The following is a 22,512-nucleotide window of genomic DNA, read 5'->3' as shown; positions in this document are numbered from 1 at the left end:
TGTATGTGTTCGTGTGCTGTTGCTGGCAGTGTGCATGGTGGAGACGGTCTCCCAGGTGTGGGGCTCGGGCACTCTGCACTGGGGGTGCTTCAGTTCCTTTAGAAACTGATGAGCTGCAAGGAATGTTCTAGTGGCTATGTTTCAAACCAAAGGCCTTTAGCTCCTTTCTGGCAGCAATAGGTGCTGGCTCTGTGCTGGCCCAGCCAGCCTCCTTCCCTTTTATTATGTGCTTGGCACACATCTAATCCAAAAGGTCCATGCCCTCTCTTTAGACAACCTCCACTGCAAACACAGCCATGGCTGCCCTGACTGAGAGCTGACTTGATCCAGAAGCTGGCGCATGCAGAGCTTTTATTTCTCCCCAAAACCACAGCTAAAAGTATTTTTCCCCACCTCCCTTGCTTCTGTCTCTTCTCTGCCTTTCTGCCTCCCCCTCACAGCTTAGCTGTAGTTTTCCTGCTGTTCCCATTGCTCTCCCAGGTTAGTTTATAGTCATGGTGAAAAATGGCACCAGAGCTTTCTGACAGCTTCTGAGTTTACTCCCTGTGGATAGCCAAAGCTGTTCCCCATCTGGCATGCTAGCCTGGTGGGCTTAGTTCTTGTTAAATGGAAGGAGCAACCCACCACCGTGGCTCCTAGGAGAGCTTCACTCTCTCACCCTAACCTCTATCATGTCCCAGCTGAAGAACATAGTGTGCCACAAATGCACTGCCCTTGTGTAAAACACCAGGCACACAACCAGGTCTGGTCTAGCTAGCACCAGGAAGAAGCCAAAGGCTCGCTACCTCTAGCTTCTCTGCTGACATCTAGCTTTTCTGCTGACATTTATATAACTTCCAAAGCGGGGTGCACCTGTGCAGCACTGGCTGGGGGAGGGATGTTTATCACTGAGACAGGGCTGACCATGAAGGGCCAGGAAGCCATTCAGGTGTTGGTCAAGGGAAGAGGCAGGTAGAAATATCAGGAGAAGAGGCAGCCTGTAACATGGGACTACTCTGGGCACGAGTCCTCCGCAAAGAATAGCCCCCTGTCCTGACTGAGCTGCAGGCACCCTTTGGCGTCAACTAGTCTTGCCCTCTGCCGATCAGCTCTCCTAAGGATCCACATATCCTAACCTCCCACTTAACCTCAGCCCAGCCATCCAAGCTGGCTGCAAACACATGGGTGGCTTTTATATATAGAAACCAAGCAGTGTGCTAATAACTACCTAGATAAGGAATAAATGATTCGCAACCAGCACTAGAAAAATGACTCCCCAAACCCCGCCGCCAGAAGCTTAAAAAATTGTATACTGTGGTGTACGTGACGTCGGTCTGCCTACACACATGATTTCAAACGTTCCCTGAATTAGCAGGGACACTTCATATCGCATTCAGCTACGGGGGGCAGCTGGCTTCCAGGGTATTACATTAATGATGATTCAAAGAGTTCAGAATCAAGCTGCAAGGAATAAAAATAGCAGGCTGCTACTTAGAACAATTCATTACAAAACAGGTCTTCCTCCAGCCTCAGTCTGCTGCTCATTTTCTCCTTGGGAGTTTTTCCACTGCTTCTGGGAAGCTTTCTCCCAGGTACAGAGTGGGTTGTAGTTCCAAGCAGCAGGCAGTGCTGCCTGTCCTGGGATGCTGAGAAGAACTTAGGTCAACTTCTCCTGAGGGAACCCAGCTTGGGGTTAATGTCACCTAGGCTTTCCCACAAGATGTGTGACAGCATTATCAGGAGGACTAGCTGTTTCCCCCTCACTCCCCATACAGCAAGGGAGAATAGAGAGAGGACCTGCCAGTGAGTGATTTGCCCCATCTACCTGAGATACCTCCATAGGAGATGGGCAAATTGCTTTATGAAGGCCAGTCCATCTCCATTGCCTGAAGGTTGCCAAAGGGCTAGGCCGGTCTGCCTATACACCTAGCTTCCAGGCAGCTAAAGATAGATGAAACAGGTCCCAGAGCAGCTACATTGGTGTATGAGCTCAAGAAAGCACGCAGCACTGACTTCTCAAAGCTGCCAGGTCCCATGTCACTGCTGGAGGGACCTACTTACACCTCACTTAAGATGTGATTTAAGTCTTTTAAATAAGGAATCTTCATACCACTCCAATAGCCTCATGGTAGTTGGAAAGTGCCGCAGTGGCCCTGTGAGCATCAGTGCAGGCCTATGGTCATGAAGGCTCCCTGCCTGCCCTTCAGTCAAATGGACATCTCTGCTAGGACTGCCACTTGATACCGGTGGTGATGGGGAGGGATTGGGTCTGGGCTGGGATCAACCAGGAAGCACAGAATAATTTTTCTTCCTTATATGATCTAGATACTTTAGATACTTTTTTTTTTGGTATCAACGCAACCATTTTCTGTGAAAATCAGTGGCTGCAATATGACAAAGGCTTTTGACATCAGGTATTGAATAAGCTGGAGGAGCAGATGAACTCTTGAGAGAGAGAGAGAGAGAGAGAGAGAGAGAGAGAGAGAGAGAAAACTTATTTTCATGCAAGTATCCCTGTTAATATAACCAACTCCAAGGGAACAAACTCCCAGAAACTATAAAACTTATTTGATTGTCCCTAAATAGAAGTTTCATCAAAGTTCTCCAGGATCTGGAGAGATGGGTCTGCTCTGAAGAAGGAAATGCAAGAAATTAAGTAGGTCAAGAGACAAATGAAATACAAAGGAAAAGATAAGAAAGGAAGAGTTTTCAGGAAGAAAGCAGGAGGGCTGATGAGCTGGAGTGGAAGGACCAGGGAAATGAGTGAAGGTCACTGAATTTTGAAACATAGGTATAGTCTCTTCTCTCTTACAATGCATTCCAGCCACACGTTGGTGACAATATGGTGCATGTTCCAGCTTGTCTGGAAGCAACTCATGAGACTGTTTGGGAGCAAGACTGATTTCTTTTGGTTAGTGTTGTTCAAGAAGCCTTGCCGGCTGAGCATATTAGCAAAACCCTCCATGGAGCAGGCGGAAGACGAAAAGCACTTAACATGAGCCTGTCCTCTACCCTACAGAGAATACTGCAATTCTCAGGGATGGAGGTTTTCCATATGTACACTGAAAAATTTATTAACACAAAAGAACACAAGGTGCTTTATGTGGCCTCCTATACTACCACTCTACCTCCAAATGCCAGCCAGATCCTCCTTTCTCACTGCTACCAAAGTCAGAAGCAGCCCCAGGACCAGTGATCCTGGGGACTAAAGCAGATGAGAGGGAGGTGGGCATAGCTGGGAGGACAAGGACATGCTTCTTGCCCTAAATGTTTTTGACACAACAGCAACAGGATGCTCCGAATGGTGGTGGCCATTGCTGTTGAGCCACCAGATCTCTCCAGCTTTGCAAAGATGTTGCATGGTGTTAAGGCAGATGATCCTGTTGCCTGAACCTACAGCTGAAGCTAGGTGGGATCCTGCCTGTATTTGGGATGCAGGACTGAGACAGTCTTGCAGTGTATTTGCTCAGTGCCTGAGACAAAGCATCTCATGTTGCCTGAGGGTCCTGGGGCAAGTGGAAGCAGGTGGAGAAGAATCGACAGGTCCCTCCACCATTCTTCCCAGAGAAGAGAGTGAAACTCACCTGCAGCCTCCTGCATGCTCAAAGCTGCAGGAGCACTTCCTTTGTCTCAAACTAGGTCAATGTGGAGGCGTGATGTTACTATAGCAATCGATATTAGATTTCATAACTTTATTTTAGCAATGGGCGTGCTGCAGAATTCACTACTAGATGGAGGGAGGGTTGTCACTGAAATACCCTCCTCAGCTCCCATTCCCCCGGTTTCCCTCTCCTTCCCTCTCCCTCTCCCTCCCTCTCTGCCATCCCTCATACTACATGCACACAGCTGGCTCATTCCCCCCCCCCTCCCCCCGCCTTTTCCCTTTAGCTGTTTTTGAAGAGCCCCAAATTCAGCCCTGGGCCATACTGTACCTCTGACAGCTTGCTGGGTTTAGAGCTAGGCCAGATTCAGCATCCTCTGCACCTTGTGTCTCTCTGGGCTCCAGAGCTGTCCCTCATGAAGACCTGCCAGGCAAAGAGAAAGGGGAAAACATCATCAGGTCACAGACCACTGTAGCGTCTTCCTGCCAAACATCCCAGGCCAAAATTTTGATGGCATAAAGTCACTGAAGTCTGATTTACAACCAGGTTGTCTACATTAAGGTCTAGCAAATGCACAGGGGAAATGCTGGAAAGCATCCCTGGTAAGGAGGCAGAAGTGGGAAGTGGGTTCCATGTCCCTTTGTCTTGCATGTGGATTAAAAGAATGGAGTGGAAATCAGCTAGGTGAGGAGGAGAATATGCAAAATGCCAGGGCTCCCTGCTTAGGGGCACAGGGCTGGGGTGAGCCCCTTTGCAGGAAAGTGCTCTTTGGCTTTCTTTCCCTTGCTTCTGTGTCATGAAATAATCCCACAAGGAACCTCCCTTGCTGCTAGTGGTTGTATCTTTGTTTCTTATCTGTGCTAACAGTTTACTGTCCTGAGCAGAAATGATTGTGTAGCCCTCTACCTTTTCTTCTGGGTTGACCACTTCACTGTGCATCCTGGGAGAACAGAGTTTTGTAAGGCAGGAAGGACAATCTTGGGGATAAAGCACTTCTCAGGAGTGGCAGATTGACAGCCAGTTACCTTTGGTGTGTTTCAGCTATGCAGCTGGCAAAATCTGCATCTTACTTTCACCCACCAATGCTCCTTATTAAACTTTTGCTTTAATGGCCCACACTGTAAATCTCTTCTGGCTGGTTACTAGGTGCTACTGTATTGCAACAAAAATGTTGTGGTGCTTTCCTCATTGTCATTCACCATTAACTACACTGCAACCAGCTGAAAAAAACACTCCCTGTACAAAAGCAAAGTAAATAAATATGGGAAAAATACCAATCTTTCTTAATGTCCTCTAACACCTGTGCATCACAACAGAGAAAGCAGCCTAGGTTTTCTTATCAGTGAGATTAAATATTATTTGAGGTTTACGTTAATTAATTTCCAAGGTAGGCTTGTGTGTGCGTGTGTTTTCTCTTCTGTATCCAGAAGATGCAGGAGCCAGGCTGGGACAATCTGGGGCAGTCTTTCACCACTGAGAAGCAAGTAGTAACAAAATCATAGTAACATGGAGAGCTCGGCCCTTTCTGTGATGGTATTTCTCTTGCTTCCTAGCTGGATATATGACAGGCCATTTGGGTCTTAAGGAGACCTTCCCATAGCTGAAAGGGGTTTACACAGTAGTGTAGTTTACACAGTTCAAGATGCTTGGTGGAAGGATGGAACAAGGATACAAGCCTCAACAATTTTTCTAGGAAAGCTGGATCTGAGTGGTGTAGTTTGACTCCGTCTCTGATCAAGGGGAGGAAGACCAAACCAGTGCCATAGTGGCAGTAAGAAGACAGGAACTCTGTCCCCAGAAAGGAGAGCTAGGTACCTCAGCGCATGTGAGATCCTACTCTCTCACAGATGCACCTGTCACCCCCCAAGCAGGAGGTGTTTTCTCCCCAGGATAACTCATTCTTGGGGGCTTTACAGACATCCCAGGTGCAATGTGTGCTTAGGTTACCCTAGAGGGACCACATTTCCTTCCAAACATGCTCAACATTCCTCCTTACAGCCTGTACCAAGGAGGGAAAAGCTAGCTAGACAGACACAGCTCTGGGGCAGCAGCGCCATCCCCAGAGAGCTTTCATCATCATTTCAGTTGCTGTGAGTGACCAGCTGATGGGATGACCATGGTTGCAAGGTTTTACAAAAGGAGTATAAAATATCAACTCATGATTGCTGCTCCTCTGAGTCTTGCTCTGGAAGGAGACAGTGGACACAACCTGCTATTCTGTAGCCCATGTGGTTCTGATGGCCTTGAAACATAACCTGGAGAGGTCCTTCAAGAGGAACCGATATGGCCTCATGGCTGGCCTTCTTGATCCTTGGTATTTCCACTTCAGAGATGACTGCAGCTAAGTGACAGAAGGAGGCATTTCTGTTTACACAAAAGGGAGCCCATTGTCTTTTTGGATTGCTAGATGAAGTTCTGGGGATGAGTGTTTCAATCATGTTTGCAGAGTGGAAAGCACAGCCTTCTCACATAGCAGCACAATGCAAAGGGATGGATGGGCTTTCACTTCCAGGCAGCCATTCTGGGGCCACACTATTGTGGCCACAGCCTGAGCAGAGCAAGACATGGAGAGTACTCATAGTAGTTCCTGGGAAGGTGCAAAGAATGCTGGGATTTACTGAGCCAGTGAAAATACCATGAAATGTTAAAGGCTCAAAGAGCAGCTTTTCAGCCAGGGTCTGTGTGAAAAAGGGAGGTCCCTCCCTGGCTCCCTTCCCTCACCTCCTGCTGTAAGGATATTTTGCTTCTCTTCCAAACTTCAAAAGAGCCTCAGCAAACTTCCCGTCTCTGCTTCTTGTTAAACCTGAGACGAAATGAAGTCCTAGCTGTCAGAGAACTAGCAAAGTGACCTGCCTGTGCATCTGTATTCCCCAGTCAGCCCCATGCTGGATACAGTTGTACTGCAAAGAAATGAAAGGAAGCATCTGAATGAACTTATCTAGAGCCTCTGGCTTGTGAGAAAAGGCTGTGAGCCTGTGAGGGAAGGTCCTATGAGCTCAATACCATAGGAATGGAGGAGAATAGCAGCTCTAACACATATGCTGTCGGAAATGAGTGAAGATCACAGCCAAGCTTCCATTTATGGCAAAGGCTATTGGAAATGCAGTGTTCCCTTCTCCCTGCTACCATCTGTAACTCAAGTTCTCTCTAATACTTAGATTTATAGACTGTAAGTTCAGGTATAATCATTATAAACGTCTGGGCTGCTCTCCTTCATACACCAGGCCATAGCATCTCACTGTACAATTCCAGCAACAGAAATAGTGAAAATAAATATATGTGTGTTCTTGTACCTCTAATCCCATAACCATTTCTCTGGATAAAACAAATAGATTGAGCTGCTTCATGTCTCCAAGCAAGGATTAAATTTTGTATGAAGGATGCTTGGGGCCTGATTTGAGAGCTGTCACTGCCTCAGATTCAAGAAAGGAAAAAATGAGACTGTGGAGAGAATGGAGAGCACAGATGAGATACAGCTGTTCATAACAGGAGAGATTTGTAGCCAATATTAAGAAAGAAGCATGAATGGAAATGTTTGTGTGTGGAAACACCAGAGGAAACAATAGAGCAAGGGTTGAAAGAGCTGTGAATACTGTTAACCAAGGATGTGATGGGCAGCAATCAGCCTGGTATTCAGTGAGAGATGTGTTCCTTGCCCAGAAGACCTGCACTCTGCTAAGGACCCAGCACAGATAACTTTTCAGCAGAAGAACTGTAGTTGGGTCATGACTGAACAAGGAAACAAGGTTACATGGCATTGCACCTGTTATTCCTCTTCCTGCTTTCCCAACAGGAAGATACCCAGAACAAGAGCAAAAAGACAATGTGCACTAACCTTGCCTCGGACTTATGGAAGTTGAAGTAAGCAAGATATTGAGGCAAAAGGTCCTCCCACAGTAACGGCTGACTCCTAAAGGGCATAGAAAACCTATCCAAAAGCAAGTACATCATGGTCAGTCAGGAGAATCTCCAGAAACATAGAGAGCCCTCAATAGCAGTGTTTCTTTTCTTATTTTTTGCATACGACTCATCCTGGCCAGGCCACTCGGACACGTGTCTTGGAGTTTGTGATTATATGAGTGAGAAAAACCTAGGAGAGAATGTGCTTGAGTGACTGAAATCTATTTCACTTGAAAGAACATCACCCTCCCCTCTGGTGCAGCCCTTCATTTAATTTAGTTTCATTAATTTACCAATTAACCACCCAAGGCAGACAACTAGGGTCTGCTCTGCCTTACTAGGGATAAGCATGGGAAGGGCGGTAGCACCAGAGAGAAGAGGAGGCAGAAGAATGCCCTATGTATAGAAGTTACCAGGTTCTTAGTGTGGAAACAGGAGCTCTGAGGTTCCCAGTGGAGGTCTGAGAGAGAGCAGAATAGAGCACAACCGAGGAATTCTATTCAGTTCATGCCCATAATCAAGCCCACAAGGGCACCTGTCAAGGAAGAGGGATGCTTTTACTGAGGGTTTCTACTAATCAGGGAGGTGGCGTGTTCCCTCTCTGGAGCACAGACACTCTATGTGTCCGCAAGACTGGGTAACCTGCAGTTGGCAGGGAAGGATTCCCTCAGTGACTGGCACATCCACGCTAACAATGCACCTCACAGGAAACAGCTCCTGGGACACAACAGGGAATGCAAAAGGGCACTGATGGGGCAGGCCATGCTGGGGAATCTTCTTTCCTCTGCAGGAAGAAAGCTCCTGCAGTGGTGCCTGGCAGGCAGTGCGAGGGTGTGAGCTGGCAGAACCTGACAGGATGCAGCAGTCCAGAAGGAGATGCTGTTCATGGGGAAAGGCCTCCCTCTGAGGGGATGGGGAGCAAGGGGGGGGTGCAGGACAGATGCAGTACCCAAAAGGATATGAAACAATGGAAGAGAAGGGCAAGTAGGGAGAATTTAGGAGTCTTCATTTAATGTGACATCAAGATGTTGAGAATAAGATTGTTCCAAACAGCAAGGGACTTGAAGAGAAAAAAAATCTTTAATTGTCTTCACACCAGCACTAAGGAGCCTGGATAATAAACCCTGCTCACATACGGACATGAACTCGACCTAGTTGTGCTCCTAAAATCTTGCTAGGAGAGTCGCATGATCGGATTGTTAAAATCAGTAAATGTTAAAATGAACACCTTTACGGAGGAATGAGGGCACAAAAATGGACATTGAATGTCATGGCATTGGTAAAGGGCGAGGCCTGGTTTTTGAGTCACATCCACCTCTAAAGCACATGATCATAAATGCTTATAGATCTGGGTGCTAGCAGAGAAAGCATAAGACAGAGAATATAGGGGGCCTTCAGTGACCTGCCAAGCTCATCCTGGTGACCCTGCTAGCCTGCTCTGTATGCATTTTTGTGATGGGCATGAAAAAGTGCCTGCCTTATTATGAGGAACTTGACTGGAGTGATTTGCACTGAGAGCTATAGACTAGTTTATAGTTCCAAGGCCCACGATGGACTTGAGGGACATGCTGGCTAAACAGCTGGACACAGGATCTCTGTGCAAAATGATGGTCCAAATGATAACCTGCCTTGATCAGTGATGGACATCACAATAGAAGCAGAGTCTGTTTGTGGCTCTGATGGTATCTTATTGGAATAGTGGGCCCATTTCTGGCCGCTCAATATCTGGAAGGATATTGATAAACTGGAGATAGTTTAGAGAAGATCCATGAGGATGACTGAACAATGTGGCTCACTCTGAGGGACCCCAGAAACACAAGTGAATTAACTACAGACCACAAGTCCTTAAAAGGTTGACAACAGAGGGCTCTTCAGTGCTGCACCCAGAACTTCAGTGCTGCTGTCCTGCAACAGCATCTAGGGACTGGAAGCTCAAGATGGACCAGTTCAGACCCCAGGAAAACAAAGGTTTTATTTTTAACAAACAAGGAGAATCAGCCATAAAAAGGGCTTCTGCTCCACCAGGCACGGCAGCACATTCTCCATCATGGCCAAAAGCTCAAGTCACTTGGGAGGTTTTTTTCCCAAGACAGTTCAAACACAGTTATGGGACCTGAAGGATAGATTAATCCCGGGATCTCTTCCCCACTTGCTACTACATTTCCAAAAGTGGCAGTACTTGTGGTTGGGGCCACTGTGACAAATGGGACATTTATGCAAGCTTAGGGCCCCTGTTTTCATGGGTACATGAGACAGCCCAAATTTATGGCATTGTAAAAGGGTGGGGTTTTTTCTTTTCCTTGAAATAGCACTGCGAGTACCACAGATGGAGAACAGCATCAAACATCAAATGGACAAGTGTGCTGCTCAGTCCTATGGAGAGAAAAGGACAAATGCTAGACAGTCTCAGGAAAGGCAATGGGGAATGCTCTTGCTTCAGCTAGGTGTTGTGGAGGGGGTTCACATCCCCTGCCCATTGGTACTAGGTTCTTCCAGTCATTTCTGGGGTCTATGGGGGAGGTCAGCCCATCCCAGTGGTGATTTAGTCTTTGGGAATGTCCTCTCTTCCAGGTGATGCAAAAGCTGTGAATCTCTGTAACATAAGTCTACAGCTAGAGGTGGCCTCCCTGTCCTGAGATGCAGTTAGGAACATGGGCGGGAATCCATGAAGGGCAGGGAAACACAAGGATGAAGGTATAGCCTGGCTCAAGGAATGAGAGCAGAAGGACCAGGCTACACTTGCCCAGTCTGTAGGCTCCCCTCTAGGAACCTGGCACTGGCCAGAAGTAGGCCACAGCCCTGGAAGACTCCTGACTTTCAATCCTATAGACAGCACCCCAATGCCAGTGGGAGGCTCTCAGCCTTTTTCATGTGGTGAATGCTTTTCCATGATAGTTTCTGCCTTTTCTGCAAATTCTTTCTGTCCACTGAAGCCTTTTTATCCTTTTGAAACTTCCTCAACTTTGGGGTTGTGATATTTTGTGGCAGCAAGTTCCACAGATGAATTCTGTTTGTCAAAAAAGGATCCCACCATGATCACTCTAAGTGATGCCTTGGTCTTGCTTAACCAACCCGATAGCCTTCTGTGATGGAATGACTGGCTGGGGAGATGAGGGCAGAGCAGTGGATGTTGTCTACCTTGATTTCAGTAAGACTTTCGACACTGTCTCCCATAACAGCCTCATAGGTAAGCTCAGGAAGCACGGGCTAGATGAGCAGACAGTGAGGTGGGTGGAGAACTGGCAGAACGGCAGAGCTCAGAGGGTTGTGACCAGTGGCGCACAGTCTAGTTGGGGCCCTGTAGCTAGCAGTGTCCCCCGGGGTCAATACTGGGTCCAAGCTTGTTCAACTTATTCCTCAATGAGCTGGACGAAGGGACAGAGTGCACCCTCAGCGAGTTTGCTGATGATAGAAAACTGGGAGGAGGGGCTGATACACCAGAGGGCTGTGCTGCCCACCTCAGCAGGCTGGAGAGATGGGCAGAGAGGAACCTCCTGAAGTTCAAAAAGGGAAGTGCGGAGTCCAGCACCTGGGGGAGCAACAACCCCATGCACCAGTACAGGCTGGGGGCTGACCTGCTGGAAAGCAGCTCTGCAGAGGAGGACCTGGGAGTCCTGGTGGGCTGCTGCCAACTTGTAAGCTGACCCTGAGCCTGCAATGTGCCCTTGTGGCCAAAAAGGCCAGTGGTATCCTGGGCTGCATTAGGAAGAGCATTGCCAGCAGGTCAGGGGAGGTGATCCTCCGCCTCTTCTCAGCCCTGGCGAGGCTGCATCTGGAGTACTGTGCCCAGGTCTAGGCTCCCCAGTACAAGAGAGACATGGAGTTCCTGGAGCGAGTCCAGCAAAGGGCTACCAGGATGATGAAGCATCTCTCCTATGAGAAAGGCTGAGAGAGCTGGGAGAAGAGACGATTCGGGGTGGGGGAGGGGATCTTATCAATGTGTATAACTATCTGAAGGGAGTGTGTCAAGAGGATGGGGCCAGACTCCTTTCGGTGGTGGCCAGTGACAGGACGAGAGGCAGTGGGCACAAACTGAAGCACGGGAAGTTCCATCTGAACGTAAGGAAAAACAACATTGCTGTGAGGGTGACTGAGCGCTGGAACAGGCTGCCCAGAGAGGCTGTGGAGTGTCCATCCTTGGAGGTATTCAAAAGCCGTCGGGACAGGGTCCTGGGCAACGTGCTCTAGGTGACTGTGCTTGAGCAGGGGGTTTGGACTAGAAGACCTTTAAAGCTCCCTTCCAACCTCAACCATTCTGTGATTCTGTGGGACAGGTGCTTCCTTTCTCTGTTGAGTGCTACCTTGTCCACAGGATTAGGTCCCACAAGGATGAACAGGATGTGGAGGGGAAGGGTCTGGAGAAAGACAAGGGACTCTGCTCACCATGGACACCCCCCTCTGAAGGGTCCTGGGCCAGATTCTGCACAGTGACATTGAGGAGCTGCCTTTTCTACCAGGTGACTCATCTACTCATGTTAGCATCTGCCTTAGGCAGATTTCACCCTGTTAAACTACAAAAGGGACACAGGCACTGAGATGGGGATGCTGGCTTGGTCTTTGCAGCCAAACTGGCTCCTCTGCATTAGCAATGGGGAAGGGAACAGGGGACCCAGCTGGGAAACAGCCTTGGCAGTGGGAATCTGCAGGGACATGTGTCACCATTGTGCAAGGAGCAGACATGGCAAACCAACCCCTTAATGACCTAACCCTGAGGGGACATCCTTGAAGGATGGAAGTGTCTCTAGTAGAAAAGAAGTCTGGAAGCTGAGCACTTGATGTGCTTTGTCACAATATCCCCCATGATCATGGTACAGCAACACTATGATAAAGCTGGGGATGGGGTGGCCAGCCAGACCCTGGCCTTCTGAACAGGGAAGGTCCATTTGCAGGTAGTACAGGTAACAAAGACTCGGGCAGAGAGAGCTGCATAAGTAGAAATTGCTCTGTTTTTGGCTGAACTTTGAAAAAAAAGCCCAGTAATTCTTTCAGGTTATCCTGACATTACATTTTTGTTTGTTTTTTCAGGGAATTGGCATAAGCAAAAGGTTTTGGGATGAACGGCATCATTTTGTCTGGTCTATAATAAAATATTTTCTTTGGTTCATTTGGTTTTTTTAATAATCCACTCTTTTTGTTGTTAAATATTTATCTTTCTTTAAAATACATCAAACCAGCATTCTCACATTAAAAATTGTGATGTTTCTGCTTAGCAGACATCAAAACGGAAAAAAAGCTCCAAAGATTCCCCTCTTGTTTATCTGAGGTTTTGAGCGCCCCCAAACCACATACTCACTCACACATCTGTATTGTGTGATTCCTCTCAAGGAGACACAATGGTGTGCTCAGCTGTAGAGGTTTTGTTTATTCTGTAGTTCAAAAGTGGGGTCTCCGCTGCACTCTTGGACACAAGTTATGTGCTTGATGCTGACAACTGTAGGTTTTTCAGCTCCAGGTTCAATGTAAATACCCAGGTTCACCTTCCCCATCTCATCTCCATCTAACTGAATTTCCCCTTCGATCATACAACATCCATAGTCAACATCCAGCTACAGCTCTTTGGGGCAGATGCTGCGAGCGCTGAACCAAATGTCTTGCTTTCATTCTCGATTTGAATAAAATCTATGCACAAACCTCAGTCTACACTTCCTTTTGATGGGCTTTTTCCTCTCTTCTCAGAGGACTTTTACCCTTTGCTCCCTTCTGCTCCCCTCTAGAGACAAAGCCACTTTCCTGTGCCTGTCCCAGCTTCCCAGCTGGGGACAGGGCTGGGCATAGCTTCCCATCTATGACTAGACTGTCCCAGCTTCTGGTGAGTCACCAGCAAATCTCTGCTTCCTTCTGCGTGGCCCTGGAATCACAGCCCTAATTACAGGGCAAGACCAGCAGAAACAAGCTTATTATTTAGAAGGCTAATGAAAATTAATCATGCCTCCCCCTCCCTATCTTGTTGGAACAGTCATATTAAAGAAAGCAGATTATAAAAGCATTATAAGCGACTGCTGTGCCAGTTTTTGGCACTAACCAGGAGATTCTGTGTGGGCTGCAGGTTTTGGTTAAGAGTATCTGAAAGCCAAAGTGGCTCTTGTTCCTATGTCCCTCTTACCCCCCCACCCCTGGCAGGCCTCCCCTGGCAGGCCTCCCCTCTGCTGCTGGCCAAGATTCCTAGCTGAGGCAGGGAGCAGATGGAGCATATAGCCCCCAGCGATAATCCAGACATGCAGTAAAGCCATTTGGTCCTGCTCCAGGCAGCTGCTGCTTCTCCCCATGTCTGGACCCCTTTAGCATGGTCCATCTTCTTGCAGAAAGGGGTGCAGGTACAGAGCATGGAGCTGACCCCTACCCTGGGGACTCACAGCCCATCCGCCGCAGGAGAGAGGGGAGATCCCCAGGAGGGCCCAGAGCCCACTTTGCTCTACATGGGTAAACAGGTCTCAAGACTCCAGTAGCTCCATGCTCCAGCCTGCTGGACAAAGCATGGATAGAGAGAAAGATTGTGTGCAAAGTCAGATGGAGGAAAACATGTCCAGAAGCAGTTCATGTTGCACAAGTCTGGAACAATAGAGCATTCTGTACCAACTGGAGCCACTGGCTCTGGTGTAAGTCCTGCTGATCTCTTTTGTAGTGAAAGGTTGAACCTTGTAGCGCGAAAAACATCACACTCAACTTCAAGGCAAATTGGGGCATGGGACAGGGAAGGTCAGTTGCAGAGAGAGGGAGAGACCCCAGGACTCCTGAGCTCTGCCCAGCATCTGCTCATCTAGTCTCCACTGCGGAAACAGCTGCAAGATATGCAGCATTGCATGGCCCAAGTGCAGAGCTGAGCTCAGAGCTGCCCTATCTGCTCCTTGAGGTGACCATGTCGCCCCTTTTCCATGCTCTGAGATCTTTATGCCAGTAAGCAGCCTCCCTCTCCCTGGGACTGAACAGGCTCAGGAGCCAGAAGAAGGCAAGGAAGGGAAACTGGGAGACTACTGCAGGCCATCCCTAGCCAGCCTTGTGGCTGACCACTCCCAGATCAGGATCTGGGCTGGAGGGAGACAAGGAACAGCCTCCAGAGCTGTGCTGAGGAGATGCTTACTGCCAGGCATGGCTGGGTGGCCCTGAGTGAGTACAGTGCATGGAGAAGCCTACCCCACAGCTTTTGCAGTCTACTGCAATAATTAACTGTTGCTTTGGAGAAGAGAAGAAATAAGCAGGAGGCCAATTTTCAATTTCCCAGCTGTGTATAACCAGTTTCTAGCAAGTAGCCTGAAAATAAGTCTCCATCAGTCTGACTACTGCTTAATTAACGTCACTATCTACAACATGTATTCCCCAGCGCAGACAAAGCTAAAGCTCATCCACTGTTGATGTACAACTAGACAGAGCTGGGGCTGGGGCATGGCTCCTGCAAATTCTCTAACCTGGAATTTCAGTCCTGATCCCCAACACACTCAACTTTCTCTAGCTCAGGCAGGAAAGTTCTACCTCAAGTTCCCTTGAACTGCGCAGAAGTGGGGATAGCTGCTATGTTCCACCCCAGAGCTGACTGTATTTCGAGGAAGGAGAGGGATGATGGAAGGAAATTTGGTGAAACAACAGGAGTTTGTTTCCTTGTTGCATGGTATGGAATAAAAAAGAAAATAGGGCTGTGTGGATAAAACTCTTTCCTGCACTATTACTCAGTGCAAGAGAATTTCAATGTTTCCATGCAAAAATCATGCTCAATTTTCTATAAGAAAGTGTGGATTTTGGTAAGTGAAGAGTGTTAGTCATTCCAGAAAGAGGTTTTGGTAAAAATTACATCCTGAAATTGTCATGGAAAATGACTATTTTTTTCAAAAGCACACAAGTCCCAACCACCGAATCTCAATTACCAAAGCCTCAGTGCCTCATGAATATCAGTCAGCAAGGCAGGATTGCAGCACATGCGCACTGGGGTCCTGGTGCTGCAGCCTGCAGGTACCTGGGGCCTCCCTTTCCCTCATGTGGAGGATGAGCTGTCACAGCAACTCGGGTTTGTGGTAGATGCCAAATGCCCAGTGCAAACCTGGTTTGACCAGCACCAGGCTTGGGCTCACAGCAGGGCATCCACATGGGCACAGAGTATCAGGAGACTCCCTCTTCCCTGCACATGGACCTATGTGCTGTGCAGAAAACCAAGTGCTGTTCTGGCATGGGTCCTCTCTTTGGGGTAGTTTAGGCCTTGGGTGAAGCTGAGGTGGGGGAAGGAGGAATGAAGCTGGGAGCATGCCCTAGTCACCCAGACACAGTGGGGTTCAGCTGCAGCGCTGCCCTGCAGTCTCTGGGAGAAAGTCAAGTCGCAAGGCGAGTATGACCTCTGAGCTCTCCTGCATTATACCATGCTCAGGAAATGTCTGTCCCAGTGACAGCTAAACCTCCACTGAGTGAAAAGTTTTTCTGTGGGAAAACATAACCGCGTTCCTGTAAATGAAACAGGGAAAAAACCTGCTCCAGTACAATGCCAGAGCTCCACGGATCTAGCTCCACTCTTGTTCCAGCCTTCCTTGCCACTGTATCAGACCTCAACCACCCCATTAGGAGTGAGAGCCCAGAGATCAGTGTTTCTCTATAGTTTGGTTACTCAGCCCTGGTGAGGCCTCACCTGGAGTACTGTGTCCAGTTCTGGGCTCCCCAGGACAAGAGAGACATGGCACTCCTGGAGAGAGTCCAGCGGAGGGCTACAAAGATGATGAGGGGACTGGAGCACCTCTCCTCTGAAGAAAGACTGCAAGAGCTGGGCCTGTTCAGCCTGGACAAGACAAGACTGAGAGGCGATCTCATCAACGTGTACAAGTATCTGAAGGGGGAGTGTCAAGAGGATGAGGCCAATCTCTTCTCCGTGGTGCCCAGCAACAGGACAAGAGGCAACGGGCAGAAACTGAACCACAGGAAGTTCCACCTAAACCTGAGGAAAAACTTCTTGACTGTGAGGGTGACAGAGCATTGGAACAGGTTGCCCAGAGAGGTAGTGGAGTCTCCTTCCCTGGAGATATTCAAGACCCGTCTGGATGTGATCCTGGGCAATATGCTCTAGGTGACCCTGCTTGAGCAGGGAGGTTGGACTAGGTGATCTCCAGAGGTCCCTTCCAACCTAAACGATTCTGTGATTCTGCTTCTGTGATTCCCCGGGGGCCTGGAAAGCACCTATGTTTGGGGGAGTTGGGGATGTGGGGTGCCCTGCTCAGCAGATATGGCTAAGTCCCACTTCAACTTGGTGGCAAGGCCTCCTGAGGGGGCCATGTAGTATTGAGACATCATTAGAGAGAGGTGAGCAGAAACCAGCCCCACTCTCTCTGCACTGAGTCACAGCCACCCTGGGTCACGTTCCACAGAGGTGACATGAGGTCCACCAGAGAAAAGCTAAGCAGCAGAGAGCAAGCTGCCCATAGCTGTCATTCAGGCATGCTGAGGCCAAGGAAAGGGGAACCCATTACCATGCTCTGGTGCATTGCCGGCAGGGGAACAGGCAGCCATCTCTTGCCAATGCAGCTTGGCAGAGCTGGTGAGCAAATACTTCTGCCTTTTTCTGAAGCTGGTGGCTGGATCAGCAGGAACTTCAGCTGGCAAATCCTTGGTCACCTGTAGTGCCACATCCCTCGCAAGCCCATGCGCTGGCGTTGGGTCTTTGGATTGAGATAAAGAGATGCAGCATCCATTCCTGAGGCCAGCAGCAAGGGTTGGAAAGGGGAGATAGAGTCACCAGTGAGTGGCAAGACATGGAAGTACAGGCTGGATCTCTCAATATCTATGGTCTGTTGGTGTTGGGCGTGTTTTGGGAAACCTGCTGAATCCTCAAGACCTTTCCATGCTTGATGAATGCTGAGGAGAATCTCCTGGTCCTTCTACTCCCTTCTGTCACATGTGGTTTCAAGGGTGAATCTACCTGTGCTGTCAGCACTGCCTCTTCTACCATTCTGTAACAAATATTCTAATTATAGCACATTAGTTGTAACTGTAATTACCTCTCCTTATCGCTGTAATTTATTAATGCTACAGCACAATCACACTGGCAGTGTAAGATTCATGAAGCAATAACACAGTGTGGCCTCAGTGTTCAATAGGATGTTTCATGTGTCCTAATCTCTGCAGCCCCTCTTGAGGGCAATGAGCCAGTGTGTCCCATGCTCTCTGACCTTGGGGGTGACCCATGCACATCCCAAGGTGCTCTCACACATTCAATGATATCTTACTGCCTGACCCCATGCTCAGCAAGTGGAGAAATTTGTCTCTAGGGCAGTCAGTGCTCATCCTTAGGCCAGAGAATTAATAGTCCTTGGACTCTATCTGAATGGATGTAAGTGCAGCTGTGGCTATTTGTTGTATACCTTTTTGCTCCTCTATAAAAAAGGCACAATGATTGCCCAACATAATAAGCTGTGGCAAAGAGCTCCACAAGTTCTTCTCAGCCTCAGAGGGTCTGAAGACCTGAAGGGAGCTGTGGGATCATTTCTGCTCCGATACCTGGTCTCACCAGACCTGGGCTTGAGTACATCACCAACCTGCACTTGCAGCGAGCCCACAGCCTGAGCTGGGTTAGGATAAACATCTGGATGGTGATAACCCATCACACCCCTAGCTATGACCATGTCTAGCTTCACCTCCTAACCCCCATCCTCTGCCAGTCCTTGGCAATGCTTCCAACTTATCTGGACCAATATCTTGACTGCGGGTAGCTATTTGTAAAATGTGATCATGACACCCTTTATACTGCCTAGGACATAATAAATAAATCCAATACTTTAATGCTCTCTCTGGAACATAACTTCTGTCACAAATAATTCTTTACTGAATAGTCTTCAATGTCTTAGTATCCCTTCTGAAACACAGCACCTAGACAGAAAAGTAGCCTCTTTAGCAATGATTTTGAGAGGCATGGCACGGGCAGAGAGCCATCTCTCCTGTTACACATCACCGGGGAAGAGATGTACAGCAGCCCCTGGGTATAACAGCTATGCTCCCTCTACAAGACACTTCCTTGCACTGCTGATTTGTGATTTTCTCTGAATTTTCAGCTTGGACATCTCCAAATCTTACACCATTTCTCATGCCCTTTAGCTGAACTCTTTCTTTTCTTCTCTAGTGTTTACCCAGCAATGCATCAATAGACAGCTGTTGCATCTCCTTTCTTCCAACAGTCTAAACAAGCCTGGCACTCTTGCAATCTGCAGGTTGACTATACTAGCTTAGATGTGGCTTCAATGAGAACTTGCATTCAATGCTTCCTCTTCCTTGACCCCTAAATCCTATTCAAGATAGGATTCCTATTCAAGATTGCTGCGTGCCTGGATCCCACAATCTAGTCCTGTAAAGTGTGACCTACATTCAGCATTCCTTGCAACCATCTGTTAGAAAAGGTATTGATCCAATGAACCCTCCTTGCCAAATGATCCAGATTCATCTGTGTAACTGCCTGGTATTTGCTACCGGGACTGACAGGGGATTGGACCACCTGCTGACAGCTGGTTTTGTTCCATGTTCTCTGTGTCTCCACTCCTATGGTTCTCCAAGCCAAGTACTGCAAGGTGAAAGTATGGGATCCCCAAAGTCAAGCCAAGGTCCTGCTGGTTTCCAGAGGGCTTGACTGAAACGACCAGCCTAGTTTCATCATGGAGAGGCTTGCCTGCTGAGCCTGAAAATATAGCTGCTAAAATTTTAAACATAGCAACATGTAAAGGTTAAAAACAGAGAAGACCCTCTTGTCACAGGTCTTCCCATAGGTCTGGAGAGACACAGTCCCTTTGGACAAGATTTACAGTCCCTTCATGGAGTTTTTGTGGAGATGGTTAGGTCTATTTCTGGGAGGTTCATCTGTATAAGGCAGGAGAAATCCTACAGAGCAGGACCCTCATCTTTTATAGACACGTGAACCTGGTCGATTAACATTTTCTTTTTCTCATCCCAGTGTGTACAGAGACAGTTTTCCATATACTTAGTTCCCATTCCTCCAAGGGGATCCACATCAATCATGTGCTAATTCAAGGCACCAGGTCAGCTGTCACAAGCCCATAGTTATCTCCATTTCTCCTGCTGTCTTTCTCACAACAGCATCTCTTCTGGGTTGATCCCAGCTCTATGAACACTGCCAGACTCCCGTCTGGAGAGCTTTGCCCTGCTAGGGTACTGTGCAAACGCTCAGCTATGGAGAGGAGAACCGTGGGCACAGGATCTCAATGCCCTGCCTTACCTTTGCCTCCACTAAGCCATTGGCAGAGATTGGCTCTTTGTCACTCAGCCTCAGAGCATGAGAAGGGGAGGAGTAGTCCCAAATGGAGGGGGGAGATTGCTTTCAAAAAGCTAAGCTGACTGCTCTCCTTGCTTCCGGCAGCATCATCCCAAGGTCCAAAGACCAAAGTGATGGGTGGCAATGACTCTGTTCACCTGGGATGGGCAGGGTGTTTGAAGGAATTTCAGGGGTCCTGGAAGATCCTTTTGGGGCTGAAAATCTCCAGATGAGGGTCTTCAAAGCAAAGTGTTGGACCAAATATATCAATTGGTGTTGACACCAGAACCTCTGACAAGAAACTCCCCATGGACAGGGTGTGTGGGGTCAGATTTTGTGTCTCTGGGAGCGTGCTGTGTCTGACAAATATCCTGCACATGAGCACGGCCAGGAATCTGCAGGGCCCAGGGAAAGGCAAAGCATATCAACCTCAAACAGTCATTTGAAGCATCAACAGTCAGTGCAGAGGCCCTTCCAGTAGAGACGCTGGCCAAATATGCAATGGTCCTAGAGCAATGTGAAGTGATTGCTAGCCATTGCTTATGACTTGTTTGCACTGGCTACCTTTCATCCCTTGATCAGTCAGTCTACCTTTGCTCCATGGAGCTGTCAGAGTAAGAAGGTAGAGGTAAAGGGGTAAGAGAATGAGGAATGACCAGACTTAGCCCTGATCTCTTGTCCCTAGTTTGCCCTGGTGTCCCTCTGGCTGGACAGAGGATGCCCAAAGGGCCAGTCTATGTGAAGTTTGGGCATGATTGTAGCTGGGCCTCTGCATAATTGAGAAGTGGGGAGAGCCTCATGGGGAAAGTGCTGGGTGGTCTGGTCTGCTGCCTGAAGAGGGTCAGCACATTGGGAGCCCAGGTATACTCCTGCAAGAAATGCAAGTGAGAGAGCAGAGCGCTTCCCCTTCAGATGACAGACAACAACATACACCAGTTGACCACAGTCACACATAACTTAGGGTCCACACTGATGCCGGTACAGTTAAAGCCTCCTACTCTCTCTCTTCCTCAGCTGTAACTGTCTCTGTCTCTCCCCCTTGCTTCACTCCTCTGTTGCTAGGAAAGGACTGTTGCCAGCTGATGAAAAGCTGAATCCAGCATGGGCAGACAGAGAACCCTGAGCAAGCAGAAAAGCGGATGGGGTCTGCTGATACCCCATCCTGCACCCAAACCCCAATCTCCAGGATAAGGAGGCATCCACTGCATCACAGCTTCATGATACCCAGCTTCCAGCCATCAGATGGCTAGGGTAGTTCTTGCCTGTTTGTCAGGAGCTGCCAGCAACGTGTCACAGAGAGGACTACACAGACACATGCTGGCAACACCCAGCAGGTGATGGGAGATGGGAGCATCCCTTTGCAAGATCAGTGTGAAGCTCAGGAACTAGCTATCTAAGGGCCCTATTCTGCCATCCTTCCTCCACATAGTTACTAGAAAGTTAGGGAAATACTCAGGCTACCTCAGTGATGGTTAAACACACAGTTATGTAACACTATCCTTGTCCAAAAAGACCAGCTCTTAGAGCAGCTTGGCAAGGCTCCATTTTGCAAAGGCATTTCCCACTGACCTACCAAACCCCTGTGTCTTAATTTGGTGATGCTGAAGCTGCCATGAAACTCCTTTCTGCAAAAGCACACTCCACTTGCTCTAACCAGATGTCGCTTCTGAGTTGCGCTAGTTGAACTGAGTTGAACCCAATTTGAAGATTTCTGGGCATGAGGCTTTCCTGTTGTTTCATCCTTGTTAGAAGGCCCTGGGAAAAACCCCAAAATGAGTAACAGGAGGAGCCCAAGGAGAGAGAAGAGACTTTTTTTTTGCGGATGTTCTATCCCTTGTTTGGCTGTGCTTGGAGTCCTGCTACTTAATGGTTAGCAAACTCTTCAGAAAAAATGCTCTCTGGGAAAATTCAAGGTCTACTCTGCCATGTAAGGAGCAGCAATCTATTGGGTGCAGGCAAACAGTGTAGCTGAGCCAGGCTGCCACTGCTGCTCTAGGGTTTGTACAGGCATCCGTTTGATCCCTTTGGGAGCTGATCTGGGGACTCAGATTAGGAGGAAGTGCTGCACTTTTTCCACGAGGTTAGATCTGTGCCATGGTCTGGCACAGTGCAGGACCACCCAAGCCAGTACAAAGAGGGGGAAAGAGAAGGCCAAGAATGGACAGGGGTGGCAGGACAGCCTTTTCCAAAACAACTGGCTGCCAGGTGATAAATACTGTGCTATAATCCTTTGGCAGCCCAAGAAGTTCCTCACTGTAGTGGAGTGTGAAGAGACCTGAAATCCTAACTGTTTCTAAAGAAAAAGCCTAAGCAGAAAGGAGGTGTAATGCCAACTGCAAGTAAATAGACTCCAGTCCTCAAAGGCCCTTTCAAGGGAGCAGTGAGCTTTTCTTTTTCTTTTTCTTAATAAGTCACTTTCTGGCAGCTTGATCCCATCTTGCCAGTTCTTAATATGAAGCACATGTTTCCAGTGAGCAGTGCGTGCAGAAGCCTTGGTCCCTATCCACCAGCAAGACACATAAACCCACTTCATCTTCCCTAGGTGTCCCTGTAAAAGCCTTGGGAGGAGATCCTTGCAGTGAGCCAGTGCTTCCCACTGGTTCCACAGCAGCAGTATCCCATCCGGAAGGGGACACATAAAAATGAGTGTATTTCCCAGTGCAGCCTGTGATTCAGAGAAGATCTTCACTAAGGAGTTTGAGTGGCTAAAGCCTATTTAACCTACTCCACTAAGCACCCTAATCTGAGTACTTGACAGGCAGCAGTGCTTCATGAAAACAGGAAAGAACAACCATTCCCTTTTCACGG

At 48.3% G+C, this 22,512-nt stretch overlaps 1 protein-coding gene across 6 annotated transcripts in view; it reads right to left on the bottom strand.

The window, feature by feature from the left end:
• DLGAP4 (DLG associated protein 4) overlaps positions 1-22,512 on the bottom strand; it is a 194,288-nt gene that overhangs the window by 78,188 nt on the left and 93,588 nt on the right. For all 6 annotated transcript variants that reach the window (XM_068913074.1, XM_068913077.1, XM_068913079.1 and 3 more), the window contains exon 3: positions 3,912-4,004. The gene's annotated coding sequence lies outside the window, so the exon portion shown is untranslated. The remainder of the gene's footprint in view (positions 1-3,911; positions 4,005-22,512) is intronic.

The sequence above is a fragment of the Struthio camelus genome, chromosome 18, assembly GCF_040807025.1.
Source record: "Struthio camelus isolate bStrCam1 chromosome 18, bStrCam1.hap1, whole genome shotgun sequence".
NCBI classification, from domain to species: domain Eukaryota; kingdom Metazoa; phylum Chordata; class Aves; order Struthioniformes; family Struthionidae; genus Struthio; species Struthio camelus.
The sequence above is the reverse complement of the archived record's forward strand: the minus strand, read 5'-3'. Positions and strand labels throughout refer to the sequence as shown.